The sequence below is a fragment of the Pseudorca crassidens genome, chromosome 10 (assembly GCF_039906515.1).
Source record: "Pseudorca crassidens isolate mPseCra1 chromosome 10, mPseCra1.hap1, whole genome shotgun sequence".
Taxonomy (NCBI): domain Eukaryota; kingdom Metazoa; phylum Chordata; class Mammalia; order Artiodactyla; family Delphinidae; genus Pseudorca; species Pseudorca crassidens.
The window spans coordinates 5,694,928-5,700,989 of NC_090305.1; positions in this window are offsets into that span (position 1 = coordinate 5,694,928).

Genomic DNA, 6,062 nt, shown 5'->3' on the forward strand with positions numbered 1-6,062 from the left:
GCAAACCTACACAGTCCGCTTTCCCCGCGCGGGGTTTAGGCGTCATCAAAGAGCATCGGGGAAGCTGAGTCTACCCAGCGGCCGGTTCCTATAAAGCCACTATGGTGTGGCCAGGGATGTGAGCTTGAAGAAGCCGGTGCCGCCATGCTGGGTTAGGGCAGATGCTGCCGGAATAGGAAGGTGTTTGAAAGTTAGAGCTAAATTTATTCCTCCCTAAACCTGCTGGAATTTATCGTGATTTAGAGAGGTTGGCGGAGAGGGGATCTAGTCATAGATGAATATGAATAATAGTGGGGTAAATACATCATCTATATTATTACCTGCCACCAGTATTTAATGGAGGTTGTTGACGTGAGTGCTTTGCCACATTTGCTCATCATGGCAACTGCGGGAAACAGTTTTGTCATTTCTTTCTAACAAAAGAAGAAACAGGATTAGAGATTAAGTAATTTGCCCAAATCACCTCTCAGACTCATTCATGCCCATGTAAAGAGCAAAAATGTCTGTTCTTAGCATTTGTATTTACAAAATCTCAACCAGTTGTTATAGGGGCTAAGATAAAATAAATGCATGTAATTATGGAAGGGACCATAATTTGCTAGGCTGCTTTGATTCGTAGCCATGAAGAGACAAATCTGGTGCTGACATTTGTATCTAGTGCTACTGTTTGGTAAACTCCTTAGAGTTGATCTTGTATTCTCAACAAGTTGTCATTCCCTTCCTGGCACAGGCCTTCCCCCATAGCCTCTGCTTTAGCTCCTCTCGGAAGTACCTAGATAATAGTAATTGATGAAATTTTCCTGAGGTGTTTCGAAGATGTGAACCCACCCCCACCAAATGGAGGATGTTAACTACTTGATGACTATGAGCACGTAGCCCCAGGCCTCCCGGAGCCTAAGGACTGATAAAGTTAACCCCTGTGACACCACCCTGTTCCTTCATCAACAGCCAATCAGAGTATTGTGCACGATCTGATCGCGTATTCTGCAGACCCCTCCCCCCACCTTGCCCTTGGCCTTTAAAGATGCTTTGCCGAAAGCCTTCAGAGTGCAGGAGGCTTTTTAGGACTTGAGCCACCTTGTCTCCTTGCATGGCCTTGCAATAAACCTTTCTCTGCTCCAAACGCGGACGTTTCGTCGGGCACATGAACTTGCGTTAATATTTGTGCCTGTTCAAACGACAGACGGTGCAACTTTTCAGTGACTCCTTCATCTCCTGTGTTCACCCAGCGGTTCTTTCTAAGAATCATCTCTTAATCTCTCCCTTCTCCCTCCTCTCTTCCTGCACTGTCCTTACCCTCAAGGGTCTCTCAGTCACCAACATTTACAGTCTAGGGCCTTGTATGTGATAGGATGGAGTTAAGTGCAGCACATGTGTGGGACACCTGGGGGCAGGAGGTGGCCAGGAACGACTTCCCAGAGGAGGTATATTTTGTCTTCAGACCTGAAATGTTGTGTAAGTCATGTGGGGTGCGGTGAAGATGGAACTTGGGGTTTTCTAGCACAGGAATAACAAAGAGGCATAAAATAGATGAATTCATAAGTAGAATGTGAACTTGGTTAATTGCATGTTATTGGGTCCGGCTTCTAACCTTTTATTTCCCTCGCTTTGGCATTAACCTCTAGAAAACGTAATTATTTTTAAAGCCCCTCATTATCCTCCCCACTTCTAGGCACTTTCCGTATTCAAGTTTTCTTCTGCATCTGCCAGACTAAATCTTCTCTAAGCTTAGTTTCTTTGAACTACTGAAAAACCTGGGAAGACTTGATACTGAACAGGACACTGTGGGGCTCCTGGGCACAAAATTCTGTGTCCCTCATTACTCGATTACAGAAAATAGGCTTCATTCAGCCTCCATGACCTTCCCAGAGTTCCAACTAGCAGGTTCAAACAGTTGCTAATTAGGGAAGGGCGGGGATGCGGAGACAAGGGAGGAACAGTGAAAAGAAACAGTAGTGTCAGAAGTTCCTTAATGGTCCAGTGGATAGGACTCGGTGCTTTCACTTCAGTGGCCTGGGGTTCAATCCCAGGTTCCCCTGGTCTGGGAACTAAGATCCTGCAAGACACGCAGTGTGGCCAAAAAAAAAAAAAAAAAAAAAATAGTGCAGCCTTGGGGCAGGGATACATAACAATATCTTTTCAGATACTGAAACCCCTACCAGGTGGGAGAAATTAACCATAATAAGCACGGTGACCCCAGACCGGTTAGAACCAGAAGGTTGACGATGCTGACTCCCACTTACTTCCCCACCAACCAATCAGAAGAATGTCCACAAGCTGATCGCGCCCTCTTTGAATCATTACTATAAAACTTCTCACTATCCCCTCTAGATTGGGATACACAGTTCTGAGAGCAGGAGTCTGCTGTGGCCTCCCAATAAAGCTATTCTCTTCTACTTCACCCAAAATTCTGTCTCCAAGATTTAATTTGGTGTCGGGGTACAGAAGCCAGATTCGGCTTCAGGCTCCCTCTAGTACAGTGAGATTGATAGTCCCCCCACATTAACATGGCTGTTAAAATTGCAGATTCTGGGTTCTGCCTCCCCAGATTCTGTTTCAGTAGTTCTGGGGTAGCTGCTACCTCCCCGTACCCAATTGCCAGTTGATTATGATATAAGAATTCTGTAAGAAACGGCACCAAAAACGGAGGAGAGCTTAAACAAGCTTTATTTGGGAACGCTCCAGGGCGAGGTTCACTGGTCCGAGAGAAAGGGGCCAGAGAAGTCGCGCCCAGGTGCGGGCGCTAACAAAATGTATAGGGATGGACGCAGGGGAGGTCTTGCTGTGTGAAGCAGCCCTTTTTTGGTAATCTCGCGGGTGTTGTGGCAATGTCAGGTGTCGGTTGCATCAGCCTCAGAGCCGTTGGTTCTGCCCCTCGGGGAGCGGGAAGACCGGGGCCGAGTGGTGTGGCAATGTCAGGTGTCGGTTGCATCAGCCACTTTGGCGGGGGTTCCGTCTGGCTCCCTGGGCCCTTCCCCGGACCTGCTGGCCTTACAAATTCCAGGTGCAGTAGTTAAGACTTTGGAATCAGACAGAACTGGGTTCAAATTCTGACTGTGCCACTTGCCTGATGTTCCTTTTCTACAGAATAGCAATAATAGCAATAATAATATCCATATTATAAAGTGATGATTAAAGAAGTTAATACCTGTAAAGTACTTAGAACAGCGCTTGGCACAGCAAATGCTCAATAAATACTATTTCAATAACCTCTATCTCCTTTTAAAGCCCTGTATAATCTCTTTCTCCCAATTCACCTTTATTTGCCACCACTATAATGTCTTGCACGTGTTTGGCGCTTTACAATTTATAAAATGTCATCACACATAACATACCATCTTCTCATTATTCTAGTTAGGATAAATATTAAAATACCCATTTTCAGATACAGAAGCTGAGGATCAGAGAATGTGGGAGAGTCTCTAAGATGGCTGCCATGTTTCCTCCCTTGCTGCCCATCAAGAGACGGAGTTTGTTTCCCCTCCCCTGGAGTCTGAACTGACCTTGTGACTTGCTTTGATGGGTAGAACATGATGGGCCTTAAGTCACCTGGCAGTTTCTGCTTTTGCTCCTGTCAGGAAGTCTAGGCTGTCCTGCTGGGGAGAGGCCGTGCTGTGGAGAAGCACGGGAAGATGAGACATCCCCTGTAGAGAGGCTTTATAGGTGAGAACGGAGGCCCCGTAGCAGCCAAGTGTGAGGGAGGCCTTCTTGGGTCTTTCAGCCCAGCCATCAGCCAGCTGAACGCAGTTCCATGAACTGCAGTGGAGTGGATACCACCACATGAAGCCAGAAAACTGCCTAATCAACCCACAGTGTTATGGAAACAGGAGGGAAGGGGGCAGGGCACAACCTCTAAAAGAAGGACATAGGGCTTCCCTGGTGGCGGAGTGGTTGAGAGTCCGCCTGCCGATGAAGGGGACATGGGTTCCTGCCTCGGTCCGGGAAGATCCCACATGCCGGGGAGCGGCTGGGCCCGTGAGCTATGGCCGCTGAGCCTGCGTGTCCGGAGCCTGTGCTCCGCAACAGAAGAGGCCACAACAGTGAGAGGACTGCGTACCGCAAAAAAAAAAAAAAAAAAAAAAAGAATGACATAGCCACTGAGGATATGACGAAAACTGGCTAGAAACCATTAGGTCAAAGATGGCGGAAGATTCGACTTCCAGGGGACCTTGAGTCTCATTATACGCTCATTGTAATACATCAGCTAAATGACACAGGCACCAGCGCCATGACAGTTCTGAGGCTGACTATAAAAGGCCAAAAAGTGGGCGGTGGCCCAAGTCCTGGAAATCCCCGCCCCTTCCCCAAAATAGTTGGAATAATCCTCCCGCTCATTAGCCTATGAAATTACCCAGCCCATAAAAACTAACCACCCCATATTTTGGGGCCTCTTGACTTCTGAGATGGCCCACACTGTCTGTGAAATGTGTTTCTCCCAGGGCCACTCTAGCCGTTTGAGACAGCCCGCATTCTATGGAATGTGTATCTCACTAAATAAATTCATTTCTTACCTATCACTTTGTCTCTCACTGAATTCTTTCTATGCTGAGACATAAAGAACCTGAGCTTCATTAAGTCCTGAGACCAGGTGTGTGATTTCAATTAAAAGACAGTGGGTTCGGGCGTCCCTGGTGGCGCAGTGGTTTAGAGTCCGCCGGCCCACGCAGGGGATGCGGGTTCGTGACCCGGTCCGGGAGGATCCCAGGTACTGCGGAGCGGTTGGGTCCCGTGAGCCATGGCCGCTGAGCCTGCGCGTCCGGAGCCTGTGCTCCGCAACGGGAGAGGCCACAACAGTGAGAGGCCCGCGTACCACAAAAAAAAAAAAAAAAGACAGTGGGTTCTACGTCCCAATCTGAATTGTGCAGTTTCACTATGAGAAATAATAAATTTTTGTTGTTTTAATCCACTAAGGTAGGTGTGTGTGTGTGAATTATAGAAATCCTCTTATAGAGGATTTCTTATATCCTCTTATAGAAAGGATTTCACATGGCTTACAATGATCTGTAAATGTACTCCCACAACATGGTACCATAGTTATCAAATAGCAGAACCATGGTCAGAGCCCTGGTCTATGGACTTCAAGGCTGGTGCTTCTAAAACAGCAGAGCTCCATCAGCTGGGAGTGGGGTGGGGTGGCGATGTGGTCTCTCCACTGTGTCGTGACTGTGCCAGACATTATTTCTGCCTCTTTCTTTTTTTTTTTTTGCGGTACGCGGGCCTCTCACCGTTGTGGCCTCTCCCGTTGCGGACCACAGCCTCTGGACGCGCAGGCTCAGCGGCCATGGCTCACGGGCCCAGCCGCTCCGCGGCATGTGGGATCTTCCCGGACCCGGGCACGAACCCTTGTCCCCTGCATCGGCAGGCGGACTTTCAATCACTGCGCCACCAGGGAAGCCCTGCCTCTTCCTTTTTAGACACCCCCTTCCTGGAATGTTTTCCTTGCCCCTTCTGCCTGTTCAATGAATTGAATCTACTTTATTTTTGTTGTATAATAAAGAACTTGGCTGATCCGTATCCCTGGTTCCTGGAAGATAACCTCTAAATCCTTGGAATTTCCCAAGTGAGGGGAGTGGCTTTGTTATTCTTGGTGGGCCGGAAGTTATGCTAAAGCGCTCACTCACGTGGGTCCCTGGATGGTTCCAGGATGGGGGCTGGCCATGCATGAAAGACCACCACGTGATTAAAGGGTTGAGGCTTTGAGCCATGTAATATCAGCTTGACTTCTGGCGAGGAGAGCGGGCTGGGGATTGAGTTCAGTCATTCAGGCAATGATACATCAACCATGTCTTCACAGTGCAACCCCAGTAAAAACCTTCCGGACAGCCCGGGTGACCTTCCCGGTTGGTAGCCGTACTTTAATGTGCCAAGAGGGTGAGGCAAACATGAGGACCCAGAAGCTTAGCGTTTGGGACCCTCCCAGACCTCACCCTACGCATCTATTCATTAGGCTGGTCTTGACTTGTATCATTTACAATAAAATTGTAATCATAAGCACAGCACTTTCCTTAGCTCTGTGAGTCATTCTAGTGAATTATTGAACCTGAAAGGGTAAAGTGAGACCT